At 44.0% G+C, this 18,678-nt stretch overlaps 1 long non-coding RNA gene across 1 annotated transcript in view; it reads right to left on the bottom strand.

Annotated features, from left to right (window-relative positions):
- The window catches only part of LOC144389991 (uncharacterized), a 38,780-nt gene that overhangs the window by 2,997 nt on the left and 17,105 nt on the right, over positions 1-18,678 (bottom strand). The window contains exons 4-7 of the long non-coding RNA XR_013454037.1: positions 17,592-17,721; positions 16,721-16,958; positions 13,111-13,251; positions 10,161-10,243 (exon numbers count right to left, since the gene is read on the bottom strand). This is a non-coding gene — a long non-coding RNA (uncharacterized LOC144389991). The remainder of the gene's footprint in view (positions 1-10,160; positions 10,244-13,110; positions 13,252-16,720; positions 16,959-17,591; positions 17,722-18,678) is intronic.

The following is an 18,678-nucleotide window of genomic DNA, read 5'->3' as shown; positions in this document are numbered from 1 at the left end:
TTGCTTTTCAGGCAATTAATTAGCTAATTGATCTAACGAGCTCGTTAAAAGCGGCGCCTCTTTGGCAGCCGCTGTGAATATATTAACTCGACTAATTGAATTAAACAGGTGCAGATTTCACAGCTGCCTCTCTCGCGGGGGGGCGCGCACACACAAATCCTACAGGTGTTATGTACACGTTCGCTCCATTTGACTCCGACGTCTTTCTCAGCGGAAACCTTGGCATTCGATCAAAGGCATAATGATATGCAGATCAAGTGGCGCGTGTGTGTGTGTGTGTGTGTGTGTGTGTGTGTGTTTGTGTATTTCCGACAGCGCTTGCACCTCAATGGGCCTGGTGTGCCTTTGTATCAAAAGTACAGCTCGATAAGCCTCGGCAGCATTAGTAATCTGCGTAATTGAAATATAACAGAGGGGGTTCGAAACAGATTGAAGCACTATGAACGCACTTAAATTAGCCAACCGAATCCCAGGGGTCAGTCAATGAGGTTATCCAAAGCTTCGCAAGGCCGCGCAATTCTTTAATTTGCTCCGAGGCTTTTCAATTTGATGCTGTATATTGTGTGTCTGACGCATAAATAGGAAGTCTGCCTTCACATCATATGAATGGGTGAGCAGTGGCAACAGAGGTTCCGCTGCTCTTAACGACCGCTTGTGGCCGTGTGTGTTTACGTACTTACCTCCCGTTTCACTCCATTCAGCTTGTCAGTGAGTCGCTGAATCCTCGTCCCCTTCCCTTCCACCCCTCTCTGAAATAAGGCTCTGAGCTCGGCCCTTAAAAAGACCCCGTTTTGGCCTTCGGCCTGAAACACAACGAGGAGTTCAAATCCATCCCTAGTCTTAAGCCGTGTATCAAAGCTGTGACGTGGGCAAAATCTTCACCCAGAGATCCTCTACTGTGGAAGTTGATCGGTAACGACAGATATCGCATGGAATTATTTCACATTAGAAGAAAAAAAGAAAATTGCAATAAAATGGCTAAATGTGTTCCAAACACACCCCATTGAGATTGTAAATCGGGACTTGATTTTCTCAGTGTGCACACGCACAACACACTGAAGAGGTAACGCCCATTTACACATATGGATGCATACGTTATGTGAAGCACACACACATTAATGCACACAAACATATCAGAGTGTGTGTGTGATGGGACTCTTGAGTGTGACATGTGTGATCATGTGTGTTTTTGGGTGTACATGCATGGCCGTGCATGGCCGTTTGGTGGGTGTGGTTTGTTATGGCAGCGGCTACAGCAGAAGCGGCCTCATAGACGGACTAAAGCGCTGATACGGCAGATTAATTTCCCTTCTTTCCCTTCCCCCATCCGCTGCTGAATATTAAATGACACCTTCTTATTTTGAAATTTCCAGATAACTACGGTTCATTTTTCTCAAAGTGTGATACAGCCATGACATGGTGTAGGAGCCTATATGTTAGGGATGGCTGACGTGAGTTATTGTTATCTTTTTCCATTTCCTGCATGGTGTGCCCCACTATACACTACGTATGGCCAAATCATCTGCACATGTGGTAATATATATAAATATATAAATATTGAGTAACACCATCAGTGGGTTGCAGGGAAATGTCGTATCTTAGAGTTAGAAATGCACCTTCTTAAAAGAGCACCAAAAAGTCTCTGTTTCGCCGCAACACAAATTTTGCCTGGAATGTTTTGTATAGTGTTTGTTTCCTGCCAGATAATAATGAGATTTTTCCTTGAGTCCCTTTTGTGTGTACATGACATGTTGGCCAAGGAGAAGTAGCAAAGAGGGGAATCTATACAGCAGATTTTTTTTCCAAGGGAAGCGGGAACTGAAACACACACGAGAAATACAAAAGCAACCCTGCAGTTTGCACCATATGTGTAAATACAGACTTAGTTGTGCACATTGTGCACGCGTGGGGGTGCGCACGGACACAGACGGACATACAACACGGGTGACATCAGTCAATGTCGCCGCTGCAAGTGAAATCTCATTCTATAAAACGCTATAGAAGCCTACTGAAATATCTCTCTACCCCCCATCCTACTCACTCCAAGACTAAATCATACCTTTTTTTCCTCTTAACCACTCTGCAGACCTGCCTTAGTTCATCCCTATCCATCACACACACACACACACACACACACACACACACACACAACACGCACAAGCCCTGACAGACACAACCTGTGTGTGCTCATTTGTGTTTTTGTCAAGTTTGATCAAACATATATTTACCGGGATATTTGCACACGAGTTAACACTTTGCAATCAACCGGGCCTTGTTCGTCAGCCCGGCACCAGCAGCTGCTCTTGGGTTTTAGCTTTTCTCTCGCATTGTTGTGCCTTCCTCTCATCATATTACTCCACATCACCTGCTTGCATCGCCTGCAACGTCGCCCAGGAAACCCGGGGAAGTGGGAGGTGATTTGGAAAAATGAGGGCAATAAAAGAAAAAAAACACAGGGATGAATGGAGCGATGTGATATAGGGTAATATGCTAACCCAATCATCAGGCTGCTGTTTGCCGACAGTGCAATCAACATATCGGCCTAATGTCATTACAGCTATATGAGGAATAATATTGGGTGAAATGATATTGCGTGGCGCGTGCACGTCTGTGTGCTGCACACACGGACGAGCTCACATGTGCAGATGTATGTATGACCTAACACTTCCCTGCACACACACACACACACACACACACACACACACACACACAGACACACACACGAAAAACAGACAAGGTGAAAAAAAGATTTAAAATGCCCACACAGAAAAATGGACATGACTTATTCCTGTGTAAAGAATTTCAGTTTTAAGATAAACTTCAACTAAGATGAGAAGTTTATTAGAAATATTCGATTGATTACTCTGTTATTTAATCAATATTAATCCTAAAGTGCAATTATTTGGCCCCACTAACAATTCATAATAAATCGGATTCTAAGGAGTGAATTTTATTTTGATTGTAAAGGGTCATCAGTTAAAAAAAATCAATACGGTTTTTACTTCATGTAGAAACACACACATTTGCATGTTCACACACACACACACACACACACACACACACACACACACACACACACACACAGCGGTGGCCCCTGGCTCTGACACACGAGGATAATAGTTAGTGTGTGGCTTCCATATCCTGAATGCATGAGCCCCCTGATGGCCTCTATTGATGGACACTGGCGTGAAGCCATCACTCAAGTTATGGAGCTTTAATTGGAGACAGCATAAAACGATAAACCAAGAAACATGCATGGCTGAGCAGCCCAATGTAAACCATTAATCATAGCGCGGGCAAAGACAAGTGGCCGCCACGTACACACGCGCAGACATGCGCACACGAAAAGGGTGCACACGGCTGCAGAAGCGAAAAAAAAGAAAAAAAACAGCTGCCCTTGCACCACGCACGTTACATTTGTCTGCATATTTGCGCACGCGCACAAAAACACACACACACACACATATATACATAAAGAGCGTGGCAGAGACAAGTGTCCCAGTCACATATTCTCATGATAGATGACCCATTTAACTTTGATTTCTGAGAGAAATGAGCTCACCAGTGAAACAGGGTTACCACACACACACACAGTCATACGAACTCATTCATAATACACACACAGATATATGCAAGCTCTGCCTGCTGTACGTGAACTTGAGCAGTGTACATTTACTCTAAATGTAAAATAACAGCTTGCGTCATTGTGCAGACACGCGTGTTCGTGCCCTCTCCCCCGATCTCTCTCACACACGCGGCGCCTACTTATTTGCATGAGAAGGGTTATAATATGGGGGATGATTTGTGATGCAAGCAATCAGAAGTGAAGTAATTACTCAGTGGCGGTGTCTAACGCACATCTCCAGTGGTCATAAATACAAATCTACACACGCGCACGCGCACACCTGCATGTAGAATCTGCACAGTCCCACGGAGGAGAGAATAAATCTGCTCAAAGTTGGCGTGAAGGCAAGACCGTTAATAACAGGAAACCACACAAATGTGCGCTCACACACATTACATCCTCAAAAAACACTTGGAATAAAATAATCTGACAAACTCGAGATATGTGAAGGGCAGATGTGTTGTTAATACAAAGTTGCTCTAAAAGTGTTTTTCCACTATGTCTCATATTTATTTTTTTATTAATAAAACTGCCTTGTCTTCTTTGTAACATTACCTGTCAACTGCATATTATGAATGGTGTCTTTCAAATATGAAATGCAAGCGAAACACCTCATTTAGCACTAAAGCAGGCTTGGAAAAATATGAAATAGGAGATAAAATAAAAAGGCCTCCCACATGGCCTAAAAAATGATTAAGAGACAAGACACTATTACCTGTGCATTATGTTTGTGAAATAAAATACATATAAAGAGCCAAATGAGTGTTCAATAAATCCAGGGCCGTATATACTCCCAGACAGCTCTCAACTTTCTATCCTCTATTCTTTTCTGGTCAGTCCAAAAAGGATAAAAACTTTTTTTACTCATCAGGACTTGTGGTTGACCCCCGTTAGGTATGATACATTATTTTAAAGGGGGGGGGTTGGTTGATACAACAAAAGGAAATACAAATACAAAGGACACTTCAATAAATATAATATTAATCCCTGCAATTACGAATACAATCTTGAGAAATGACCCTCTCTGTTTGAAAATAATTTTAAAAGTAGCCCACAAACTATTTGAAGCAGTCTATTCACATACAGATTCGATCCTACCAAGTCATTTCAGTACTTCAACCTCTTCTCGTAACATTTTTTATTCCACCTCATGACTTCTCTCAAGGCCTCTCAAGATGATTAGTGAATAACTTGAATGTATAGATGGAATTTTTAGACCACGTCACAATGCTAAGAACTTTCTTAGAATTTGTCACTTGTAGCAAATATTTGTTCCAAGAGGCTTTATGAATGTCACCAGTTAATTAGCAAGTGGAGTAGAAAGAAATATCCTTGATTTAGAGACCAGCGGCCGACTTAACATTAAAAAAAACCCTCTTGATCAGGGAAGTGACCGCTACTCTGACCGGCGTGAGAAGGTGACTCTGCCGATAGGAAGCAACGGGAAGAGCAGAGAAAACTCAAGGTCGCACTGTCAAGGGGTCAAAAGCAACGCAACACTTCATTAAACGGTATAGAAAACCACAACAGCAACGTACTCATTAAGCACTCGACGCAGGAAAGGTAGGTGTGTGACATGATTTGGACTGGACATTGCTGCCTCTCACAGGGTGGGATGATAAGATAGGATACAAGTTTCTTTACCCAGAGGGGAGTTATAATACAAAGTGGGAAGAATGTAAAAGCAGTAGTACTTTTATTTGTTGTAGATTCAACCATTCAGGGTTGGGGAATAAAATATATATTGCGTTGTTGTTGGTGTTGTGTTTGACCCTCACTGCCAATGCACATTCACACAGTTCTTTTCTGTCCTGTGTTTTTGTACCCAAACTGTTACAAATACAAAAAGCATTTCTGTTGCAGCTTTAGTCCCAGGAGCAATTCATTTTTGCACACTAATTGTAGGCACAGTATTTTTCTCATTCTCTACCCAGCTGTGTAACACCCCTAATACAAACTGCACCCCACCAAAGCCACTGTCCGGTGACATATGGGCTTTTGTTGATATTCAGACGGATGGGTGGTGCATTAGAAGGATAAAAAACCTTCAAAAAAACACACAAACACACGTTCCATACAGCAGTTGCCTCCCCTCAGCGCTCCTCTGTCCTTACATGCTTGGTTTCCCCATCTAATTGCTGCCATTCGTCAGTGTGTATGCGTGTGTGTGTGTGTGTGTGTGTTGGGGGATGCCAAGTGCTTCTGTACTTTGTGTTTTTGTGCTGCTTTTTTGTGCATTTACAAACAACTGTGGTAGAATGAGAGAAAGTAAAAGATAATCAGACAGACAGGTACGAATGGGAAGTGGGAAAGGCAGAAACAGGCACATTCACGGTGCCATAGGGCGTACTAAAGCTGTCAGTATTTAAACCTGCTGGTTTGCACTCTGGCTTGCCAGGTAGGATTAGTCGCACAAAATATGCCCACACCTTTATCAAAAATTAAAAAAAACACCTACTTTAGATGAATAAAATATTTTGAACGCAATCAGAATTTCTTCGCAGTCAAAGAATGTGCATTTTTTTATTGTTAGTAAGCAACTGTTCCCACAGCTGAAATCAAAGGACCGCGAGAAAGCTTCTACATATGAAGTAACGTGAGCGGCAAGTCAAAAAAGAAAAGAAAAATACAAGACAAGAACATCCACGTCAATAATCATTGGTACAAAATCTTCCAAATAATTCTTCAACATGGAGCAAATCAAAACTCTCAGTGCAGAAAACTAGTTAATTTCAACGTAACTTAACTTCTATACATCTCATACTGACGTGTAAACAAATGAGACTGACTGCACTTCATACGGCAATCATAAAAGTCTGACTGTGCTGCTGATTAAACTTGTTTATGTCCTGTGTGGCCGGTGTGTGTGTGTCTGTGTTATATGGTAGTATGTTGGTGTGTGTTTAATAAGAAGGTCTGCGTTATTACTTTTTTTTTCTTTCACATGTGCATGCGTGTGTCCACGTGTGTGTGTGTGTGTGTGTTCCACATGATAATTTGTCAGTTTATGTTGTGAAGGGGGGGTGGGGGTCTAAACAGATAAGCAATCCACAGCTCAATCCTTCATCCTGCTCTGATTATAAATCAGCTGGAGCTCTCAGAAGCAATCAGCAAGAGCAATCTGCAGCCGGCACAGACACCTTATCAATCAGAAGGGACCATCACACTGTCACACTCACACACATAAACTAAACACACGCGGCCCTATTCCTACGCTCGCGCATGCACACCGCCGTAGACACAAAGGACATGTATGCTGCAATTGTAATTTCTACATCCCCACCCTGCAGCATCTCGCCGCCTTTTAAAACTTTTTTTTTTTTGGGTCTCGTGAAACGGGGATCACCGACTCGCAAGAGCGGTTTCATCCAGATCGCTGCCTGCCGGCCACGGAGCTGCGCTCGGCAAGACACATCACTCCTAATTACAGCCTGATATTAATAACAGAGAAAAATATTAATCTTGGAGGTAAACACTAAGCCGCTTAAAGGAAAATTGCAAATAAATCAGATTATCTTATAGGAATATCCTCCGAAACGGGCCGAGGGGGTAATGAGAAACCTGGGCCCAACCCCTCTGCCTCCCCTCCCCTCCCCTCATCTCTCTCTCTCTCTCTCTCTCCCTCCCGCTCTCTTCCCCCTGTCATTTCCCACCCATCGCCCCCCTGCAGGATTGGAAAAAAGGTGTGACTGTGTGTTCGTGTCTGGTTGTGTGTTTGCAAGCACATCTGTGTATTTATAAAACTGCAGTGCGATCCAACCCCCCCACTGCAGTGCGACCCAACCCCCCCCCCCCCCAACCTCCTCCCTGGGCATCACCTCCCTCCCTCCCCCTCTCTCCCTCCTTTCGCTCTCTCTCTCTCTCTCTCTCTCTCTCTCCATGCTGCTGTATTCATTTTTCACCTCCAATTTTATTTTTTCATCAGTCGGGAGGGGGGTAAGGGAGCGAGGGGGGGGGGGCGCCGCCGAGCAGATTCAATTAGGTTCTGTGATTGGGCCGCTGGCATTCAGCGGGGTCACGGAAAGGTTAAAGAATTCAGTGGCACAAACATGATTATGGCTCTGTAGCATTTGATCAAAAGTAAGGTTTGTCACGGCAAAGCGGAGCCCCTCAGGTTTTTTCTTGAGACGGGACCCCCGGTTCTGGGGGGCCGGCCTGCCACGTGAATGGATTCCTCCGCGGGACGGTGATGACCTGCTCGGAGACGTGCACAGAGATATGCACGAGTGTGAACAGGTGAGCGAGGAAACACACACACACATAGATATTCACAGAAACATTCGCTCTCTCTCACACACACACACGCGCGGAGTAATAAAGCCCACCCTCGCCGTGAAATTAAAGCTAGTCAATGACACTACGGGCGCAGTACACACTAAATCATTTTTATACTGAGATGAAACAGCCGACATAATACCAGCTCTGCACATGTTTCCAATATCACCTGGAGACTGTGAAAAAGCAACAACAAAAAGCGAAACAACTAATCAAATATCATATTGGATGTGTCAGATTCACGTCAGAACAAGAGATTGATACTAAATATAGGAAATATGATACAATAACGCTGTGTGAGATCTTTTTATATTCAAAATGGCCAAGCAGAGAGCACATTATGAGATATTGGATTGATAAACAGGCTGAGATACTGTGGTTGGGCGTGTGTAAGAGAACAATAACGTTGCTCCTGGGTTAGCCGAGATTGCATTATGATTTTAATGTGTTTTACAGACCCGAGCCCTTCACCGAGAGGAAATTATGTCAATAAATAAGCAGCCTCGCATTTTAAAACAAAGAGAAGTCTAGTCAAGAAAAAGAAAAACGTAAAAACATAGAGTCGCTATCAAACATCTTACAGATTATAGCATATTATGAGCTCGGAAATATGAGATCCTCTCGGACTTCTTTGTAAACAACACCAGATGGGCATGTTAATATGGCACTACAGAAGCATGGGCGGGTAATGTACATTTTTTGATATATATTCTTAAAAATGTTCCTTACATTACGACAAAGAAATGATATAAATCTGGTATCATTGGCTGTCAAAGGCCTGTAATAAGCTCTATTCATTTATGAACTAGAGGCATGTTTATGCTCTGTGAATATAGTGATCATTTGGCAGAGTGGCTTATATACTCGCACTACCTGAAGGACTATTGGTGTTGGACAACTTTCCCGTTCGATTTAGTGGATTTCGGACCTGCTGCTGCCGGCTTCTTTCATTAAAAATCTATCCGGCTTACACTAACATTACCTAATCAGAGATGCAGTTGGACATCTCAGAGCTACATCGCGTTCCCGTATCCATGCGTATTTGCACAGAAATGAGCCCACGAGTGGCTTCACTGTGCCTGAGTGCACGTCCATCATCTGACTCTGGGAGTCCCTGTCAAACATCTGTCTCCCTCGCATCACCAGGAGCAACGGGGAGCCTCCCCATCAGGTGTGGAACATCAGCCAGTCAATAGAGGCGTTTGGTACCGCGGTCCCTCGCTGCGGCCTAATTGCCGCGGCGACACTCGGATATGTCCTACACTTCCCAATTCATGTGAACCCCCCCCCCCCCCCCAGCCCCCCTCGCCCCCCGCCGCACTCCCCCACCGCTCAGCAATCCCCATTCCATACTCAAGACGGGTATTTACATGCCCCACACCGCGGAGAGCAAACAAGCTCATTTAAAAGTTCACATGCTAATGTGTGACATTTAATCCAAACTTTACACGGGGAAAAGGACACACGCAACAATAGATTTTGATTCCTTTCTTGTCCGTGAATCTCATCATCTTTCGCCCTCCATATGTATGAGTTGAAAAGGCGGGACACCTTAGAGGGGGAGCGCGGGGAAGGGACCGGGAGATTACAGTGGGAGAATTGGACTGGTTAGTGCTATTTGCACTCCGCAGGGTCCTATTGTGTTGTTCCGCACAAATTACATGTGTGGCATTTAATTACTAGGATATTATCAAGTCTTCATGGACTTCATGAACTGATATTTTTCAGTTGGAGGGTGTCACGTTCGCCGGATTATTCCCCCCAGTTATGCTCGACCACAAAGCGAAACTCTTAGCGGGAGTGCGCTCTGAAAGGCCGGCGTCCGTCCCCTCAGCCAAAGACAAGTCCCAGGGACACACCACTCTGTTTGGTTTGGAACCGGCTGACAGACACACTGCGTATGATATTCCCATGCAGATATATGTTTAATCTAGATCCTATTTGAAGAAGTTGACTATCAGGTGTTATATTTTCATTTTGTATTACTTTCACTCCTGGTTTATTCCCACGATGACTTGCAGTAGGTAGTGTTGTATATGTTTTGTTTTTGTAATTTATTTTCCCCTTAATGTGCTCGGAGCAGAATAAAAAAAATAAGATCTAAGCCCCACGGGGGATATCGGGCCTTATGAGGCAAGATGTGCACTACTCGTTGCATTTATAATTAGTTTCAGTCGGTGGAGTCAAGCTAAAAGTAAGAGGGAAAACCACAGCCAAACGAATCTAAAGACAGTGACACGCATAAATATAAAATAAATACCTTTTTCTTTTTCTTCTTTTGCTTGTGTTTTCCAAACCTCAGAGAGAAGAATCTCCTCCTTCTGGTGAGACTCTGACCGGCAACTGCAGAGAGACACAGAGTGTGTGACTGATGAGAAGAACTTTCCCTCTGTAACCTGATATACTGTGTGATTTTACATTCTCTATGTCGCATTTCAGGCAACTGAGGTTAAAAACAAAGAACAGAAAAGACAGTTAATGAGACAGGAATGGTGAAATAACAAGAGAGTAAATAAAGACAGACCTATTGTGGGAAAAAATGTTTGTGATGTACAAATAGTCAGGTTCTTTATCTTGCTCTCTTTCAGTCTTTCACACACACGCACACACACACACTCTTACGTGCCCACACGGATCGACGAGGACAGGCCAGGGATGAGCACACCCCATCTGATCTGTGGCCCGTTCATTCATTAGACCCATGCTCTCCCTTATTGATTTCAGCTTAAATAATGAGAAAGCTTATCCAAAAATCTTTAGCATTTGGGCTCCAACTTAAGGGAATCGATGGGGCCATTTCCCATTTTGAACAGCACATACGCAAGGGTTTTATGTACGGTGAACGGGACAAATCCAGATGCTGATAAATCAATAGGCTTTTTTGTCGATGGACAGGCACGCTTGCACACACACACACACACACACACACACACATGCACTTGCATACATGGACACACATGGCTGATAAATGGTATTTTTGAGGCAATTAAAGTGAGCTGTAAACATATGAAGGCCAATCAATTGGCCAGTGAGGTCTATTATCAAGGCTTTAACACTGATTTAGAAGGAGCTTTAAGGAGCCAGCAGCTTTAAGTGTGCCACAGTCACTTATGCAAATCGCGGCGGCTAGAGACCTGCTGCGCGGCGCTAAGATGCTCACACAACAAGATGGTGAACACGCCACCACTACAGAGCCCCGGAACTGCTGCCTACGGGGAAAGGTGTGTGAAATGAAAAGGTGCTCCTAAAGGGAATTTAAAAGCCCATGTCCCTATTTTGTTTATTGGCTTATATTTTGTCTAACAGTTGTATTATTCGACTCAGTCTGATATAGGAGGCAAATAAACACCCGAGCCAATACGGTAGCAAAAACATTTGGAAATTATATTATAGCTGCTTATCAAATCTTTTTCGAGCAAACAATGTGGTCAAACATGGCAACCGTATTAACTTCCTGATAGCCAGAGGCGTTGTTGAAGAATTTAAAAATGTATTTCTCCCTAATTCACCTTTTTCCTTCTTTTTTTTTGGCGTTTGCATCTAGGCGGAATAATAAAAGAGGGGAGAGGTGGGGCCGTGTGGTGGACAATTCTATTTTAGGGGGTGGTAGACAAGCTTGTTAGGAGGAAAACGAATACATCAGTGCCGTCCAGCCTGCAGCCCCCCCCCCCACACACACACACACACACACACACACACACACACACACACACACACACACACACACAGTTTCCACTATGCTAAAGGTGAGACACGTGTGTTAGCAAAGCCAACCTACAGACAACATTTCCCTGAGGTAATTGGTTCCGCATTATTATTCATTTGATTCTGTGTTCTGCAGCGAGGACGAGCCTTTCTGCTTTGATGGTCCGCTCGTCCACCACACAACGCTAAACCCGAGACTACGAGTTCTGTGTGAAGGACTACGATGATAGAAAGCTGCACTGAGACCTTCCTCCTATAGCCGGTTAGTTTGGTCTCTGGTTTCTCTCACTTTGACTTGTACAACACAAGCGGTTTTTGTGTGTGCGGCTGAGGAATGACATTTCAATTGTGCGTCCAATCAAATTGGCAGAGAGGCAGTAGGGATGGTTGGAGAGTGATGAGGGGTGCAGGCGGGGCGGGGGGGGGGGGGGGGGGGGGGTTCTTAAGGGTTGCAGACCAGCCGTTGCCATGGTGAACCACTTCTGTCAAAACCACCAAGGTCACAACTGCTGACCTGCAGTGTGTTATGGGACTTCTGCATTGCAAACTGGATGGTCGTGAGGATTCATCTGCTCCTTTCTCCTCGTCCGTCTTCTTGTCTTGTCGTTCTTTTTCGCCTCCCACTCTGCCTTTCTCCCGTCTTCTATCTTTTATCTCACTGTCGTTGTTTATTCCTCTCGTTTGATTCCTCCATATGTATTTCACACATGTATTTTACACAGCCTCTCCCGCTTTCTTTCATTTTTAAGGCTGACTAATTGTGCCATTATGAGGCCTGTGGTGCTGCTGAATACATTATGTATGGCCTGGGCTGGCAGTGAGTCTGAACACGGCCTGTTTTCAGTCATTATAATTCCGTTTGCCAACACACAGCCATTGTGCTCGTCTGGGGTTAGGGGGAGATGGTATGATAAAATATTGAGGGCGAGCGAGGCAGCTGCAGATGCTGGCTGTCATGTGTGAGCGAATGAATGTTATGACAAGCATGTTTAAACATTCATGCGGGGAGGAGAGTTTAGGAGGGCTTTTCATTAACACCAATATGTCTTCGTCTCCCCGGTGCAGACGCTGCTGGTGTTAGCATGACAACAACTGGGCGGGGAGGAATTAACATCTTGAGAGGAAAACTGTCACGGACGCACACTAGCAGAAAGGTAGAAACGAGCGATCTTGTGCATGGGCGCACACACACACAAACACACACACGCACACACAAGCACACACATTTTTTACATCGGCTGCGTACTCCGAGTGTACAGCGAACATGAAGACGTCCTCTCCACTTCCAAACTCTTACCACACAGAAGGACAACGTGCTCTTGTTTACCACCTGAACATGTAACACTGAGCGGATCAAACGGCTCACAGCAGAACCGAGCAATACAGTCAAATAGGGCGAAACCAGAGGGCAGTGGGTTCTTACAGCAACCACAACAATGGGATAATAGAAAGGATTTTTCAAAAGGGAGAATAAGGATGTGGGAGGTTTCTAGGCCAAAACTTACATCACCCAACGCGCTGCTGGGCTGTGAGGAGATTGGACCTGTTAGCAACGGAGCAATCTCTAGACGGTTCCTGCAGAGTAGAAGACGAGCCGTTTGTAGCATTTGTTGGGTGCAGAGCAACGGCCAATCCGCTTGTATAACCTTGATAGAGATAAAGGACCACTTTGAACAGGTAGGGGGCTGAAATAACAATGCTGTTGTAAACAATGTCCATATTAAAAAAAAAACTCTACATTCATGTATTTTTTCTCATCTCTCAACTAACTCCAATTACCACATCGAAGGCAAGTAGCTTGTGGTGAAAAGCACATGATGTGCTTTTTACAGCGCGTGGTAACGGAGCTCCACATCATTATTATGTCACTGTGGCATGTTATTACGGAATAGAAATACACATTTTATCTCTGTAAAACTCAAATGGACTGCAAAATCAATACCTATGCTGATGATCTCATGAAGTCAAATGCGGGCAAAAAAAAAAAAAAAGAAACGGGAGCATGACGTAGTCTTAACATAAGTGGCTTTGACTTACAAAATGTGTTTGCATAACATGAGCTTCAGATAATGTCATGAATGCCTTTGAATGCCGCAAGGTGCATTAACAATGTGCACAGTCATCGGTTTTGCACACACCTTGATGCGAACATTTTGAATTAATCTCATTTCCACTGGTCAAGCAATTCCATTTTGATATTCAAATTCTGTGTGCACGCGAGCCGAGTGCACACCCGTGCAAGACTGATCTAATCCGTCTTAAATCAGTTAATAAACCAAGGACACAGAGGAGATGAGTCAGCTGACGTGAACATGAGCTAATATTAGCATCTTGGCCCCATCCGAGACCCGCACTGCACGTCCAGTGTTTGGTCTTCCCATTACAAAAGTGCAGGCTTTGGCCGTTAAGCCCCCGCAGTTTAGCTAACCACAGTGAATTCCATTAGCACATTAGCGAAGGTGCCATGACCTGATGCTAATGTCGGGTGCAGCCTTTCATACCTTATCTGTTTTTTGCCGTAAGTCAGTTTTGAGAATGGCCTGTAAGCTGTTTTTTTTCCCGAAAGAGAAACTAATTGTTATCTAAATATATTTAAAAATAGACGTGCAGACTTTTTCGGCATATAAGACGCTTGCTTTGACATCATGTCAAAACCTTCTGACACGTTTTGATTGCAGCTCTTAGCAGAGGTACTTATCAGTTCTACTCAGTCTTAATGCTTGTCTACTTACTCCGCAACAAACTACAGGTATAAGTGTGGTAAAGATGTGTATGCACACAGGAATCTAAACTGACTATTAATTAAGCGCCAGGGCGCGGAGTTGACTCGGCGTAGGCGGTTTGTGACACCACAAATCTGGGAGACTTCCTGTGAGACATAAATCTTTTTTTCCTCTCTCTCTCGCGCCACAAAGACAGTCTTGTCCGCGTGTCTCCCTCCCTTCGCCCTCCTCACCATTCATTTAAAAGCACAAGTAAGCTGTGGTCGGGTTCAAAGGAAATCTGCGTTCCCTCGCTCAGTCTTCTTCTTGCTGGTTTGCTCTATTGCTTGTTCTCATTTTCTCCGTCCCTCTCAGAGTGTCTCTCTCCCTCTCCTCTCTAAACACCGTCTCCTCCACATGGCCCGGATAATGAGTGGCAAAGCTAAACGAGAGGAAATTCGCTATTAGGATGGGAACGCTGACTGAAGGTTTTAAATAAACGAAGAGAACTTTAGGCCAAATTGTATTTCCAAGGACATAAACTAACGGAACAGACAGACATCCTCTGAACAAATACACACTCGCTTTAAACGAGCATAATAGTTGTAAAAACATACTTTATATACGATCTAACTGAATGCACATGAATGCAGTTATCCCCACATATCCATGTAGAACACCAGACACTGCTTACATCCATACCACTCATTTCCTTGGGGTGGAAAGCCTGTTACTCTGCATTCAAAAGAAGAACAATGAGAACATGAAAAAAAACAAAAACATAAATGCTTGTCATTGAAAACTAATTAAGCAAACGTGTTTTCTTAAGTGTCTCTGATATCCTCTCAGGCATAGAAATGCACACCCACATAAAAGCACTCAGAGGAGGCTCACTCTATGGGGTTAATTGGGTTATCCGGGCTGATTAGCATAACTAATAAGGATGCTTGTTAACGGATAAGAATTATTTATTCAATTAGCCCACGAGTGTATGTATGAAGCTGTGCCTGTGTATAGATTCCCATTCATCACTGGCACAAGTTCAAATGAAAACGAAGCAGAGCTAAGTAGGCATGAAGTGAGACCTTTGTTTGTGCATGCGTGTGTGCGTTCTGCACACAGATGCTCACCATCAGTCATCACCCCCCCCCCCACCAACACACAAATGCCGAGCGCGCCATGCTGTAGCTCCTAAATCCCTAATCATCATCATCATTAGTCCTCTGTTTAGCATAATTAGCATCGTTAGCCAGATGAGCAGAGCCGAGCCGAGTCAGGCTGCGCCAGTCACACAGCAAGTGACATATGTCACCCTCCTGGCACCTTTGCAGGCCGCTGAAGAGGCCACTTGCCTGCCCGCCGCCCCCCCGTCAGGTGGGTTTGTGGCACATCGGCACGCTTTCACTGATGGCGGATGGATAATGTGGCAGCGGATGTTCACAACACGCACCACAAATTGTTTTCCCTCATGGCGGACGGCTTGTAAAGCGACACAGCTCTTGCGGTTTTATCAGTTAATGGAACAATACGGAGCTCGTGTCGCCAATTTATTCATTCGCGTTTGCAAACGCAGATGCTGCCTTTTTGCTCGTGACGGCGAACATAAACACGAGAAAAGCTAAATCGACAACACAACACTCCTCTCGTCTCCAGCTCACAAGCAAAAACTCACAAACGCACTCCAACGCTCACAAATAAACGGAGAGGGAAAATGAGAGAGAAAGAGAGAGGGAGCGCTACATTTACTGAAATTAAACATTTTCTCATCAGCCTGAGGGTGCAGCAGGCCCAGTAATGTATTATTCATCCCCACTTCACAAAGGAACATTAATCAATTATGAAGATATGAGGATCTTAAAGTATAGAGGAGAGACGAAGAGCGGGCCGTTCGTATTAATATGCGGCCGCAATCGTGGTGCCCCCAAACACCACCACCCTCCACCCCCACCCCCCCCCCCCCCCCTGCTCCTCAAATCAATATTTTGCAGATTAATTTGGAGCGGTTGTGGCGAGATGGCAGGATGGAAGGAAGGAGGGAGGGGGTGGAGGGGAAGAGAGGAGAGAACGTCTGAGGTCTGAATTAAGGTGAAGTGTTTTGTTGTATTCTTTTTTTTTTTGCCAGTCCGTGTCATGCGTGCACGTACATGTGCAGTATGTGGACATGCTAGAACCACTCAATTAAGAAAACCATAAAAACATGACTAAATATTGACACTATATTAGGGCCAAGAGAATTAAAAAGTACAAATGGAAATACTCAAAGTTCTAAAGACAAAAGACAATTTGAAATCAGGTAAATTACATTTTAATTCCCCCGGTCTTTTTTTCAATGGCAATGAATGTGTTATTGTGTGAGATGAGTTCATGATGAGCATAGACACAACAGATGCACTGAGTACATTCGTAAACTCACCTCAGACTTCTCAGTCCCCTTTTTATAGATTCGAGTATGGGCCTCTCTCTCCTCCTCAATCCCCTCCCGCCGTTGTTGTTCCTCCCTCTTCTTCACCTCCTCCACTTTTCTCAGCCGCCTCGTCTGCCTCCTGACACTGCTTTTCACAATTCTGCCTCCTTTCGTCTTCGCTTTGCCTCCATTCCTCATCTTTTTCGCCTCGGCTCCTGCTGAAGCTCCCTCGCTCTCTCCCATTCAGCTTGGAGAGATGAAGTCAGACAAAAGAAAAGCAGTGATGTGCAGGCAGTGACATCTGTGCAGACTATGAAATAAGACTATGAACCAACTTAATCTCTAAACTAATCTGAAACAGCAAAAGCGTCGTTGTAAGGCAGCTTCATGCCAGACAGCCATGTGTTCACTTTATTTACATATCACATGTTTCATGTACATACAATAGCTGATCATGAAACTCATAACTAAATACTACTGTAGTATTTCCATGTTAGAGTGCTTAAAACCACAACCATACAAGCTATATTTCAGGTCAACATTTTATATGAATATATACGTCTATCATGAGCAAAATAAAATATCAGTAAGAATCTGAGTGCAGAATAAGTATTGTAAGCCAGCCTGTGAGACTTCACGTGCACTGACAAAGCGCAGAGAAGCTCGGATTAATCCGCTGTATCTTTACATGCCAAATAGTGGCATGCTGCTATTTTCATGCGGCAGATGTTGTAAGGAATTGATATATCGGATTGTAAATACAGTACTTAAGTACAACATTTGTGATAGATCCTTTGAATGCATTTGATACTTTAATTCCATAAAGTATCCGAGTACTTCTTCCACCATTGCAGCTCATTCATAACCTGCCAGGGCCCACCTGAGCGTCTGCGTCGGCCCCCCTCTTGCTGCAGCAGCTCAGTGTCGGCCTGCAGTTTGGTGATGCAAGTGTCTTTCTCAGCGATCTCCTTCATGTCGCCTTTCTGGATCTCCAGCACCTGGGTTACAGTCTGGGACAAAAAACATGTATTTGTAGCGAGTTTTCATGAATTATCTTGGTGCTGTGCTACAGGAGTGTTGATAAATTGTCCGCTCATCGTATGCAATTATCTGAAAATATATATTAAAATATTAATAAAATATTTTAATTCTACGTAATTTTAATTCATTGCTAATATCCTCGTTATAAATATTACCTTTTGTAATTAATACATATAAATAATAATAACTCAAGTAAAACAGCTGCGTGTGTCTTAGACTAGGATAATATTTTCCCCTATATGATGTATGACTGCACAGGGACGACACAAGGTCAAGCAGCGGATAATGGCATGTGTTACCTGAAGGACGCGCTGGTGACTCGTGCAGCTTTTAAAAACCCTCCACGCCGCCCAATCTGAAGGCACAACATGATTACATGCGTGGTTTTCATTGTTAAGGACCTACAACGGTTCTCATTGGGCTTCATAGGTCTCGGATTCTGTGAATGTATTTAATAAAACAGAAACTGGCTCACTGCTAACAAACAAAGACGCAATTATATGTGAATTATCTTTTTAAAAGCTGTGCGTGTGTGTGTGTGTGTGTGTGTGTGTGCGCGAGTCCGTGCCGTGCATCTGCATTGCAGAGGTACCAGTTAAATGCACGACGCTCTTGTTGGAAATATGATTAAGAGAATAAGCTCTGCTAACTTTGCTCGTTGCTCTTAGGCTGTGTAATCACACAAACCACTAATTAGCAGCAATGCAATTTAATGAGTCAACTCACAAGCAGTACAAACAAACAGTAACCAGCCAACACACATAAACAACCAACAAACCCGGGTTTACCACAGGCATAAATGCACGTGTGCCAGCGCCTGTGTGTGTGTGTGTGTGTGTGTGTGTGTGTGTCTGCATTTCTGCAAGCCTGTGTGTATTTACGTGCGCCTTAACCGTAAGCCACAGAAGACAGTAAAACAGCAGTGG

The sequence above is a fragment of the Gasterosteus aculeatus genome, chromosome 21 (genome assembly GCF_964276395.1).
Source record: "Gasterosteus aculeatus chromosome 21, fGasAcu3.hap1.1, whole genome shotgun sequence".
In the NCBI taxonomy this organism is placed as follows: domain Eukaryota; kingdom Metazoa; phylum Chordata; class Actinopteri; order Perciformes; family Gasterosteidae; genus Gasterosteus; species Gasterosteus aculeatus.
The sequence above is the reverse complement of the archived record's forward strand: the minus strand, read 5'-3'. Positions and strand labels throughout refer to the sequence as shown.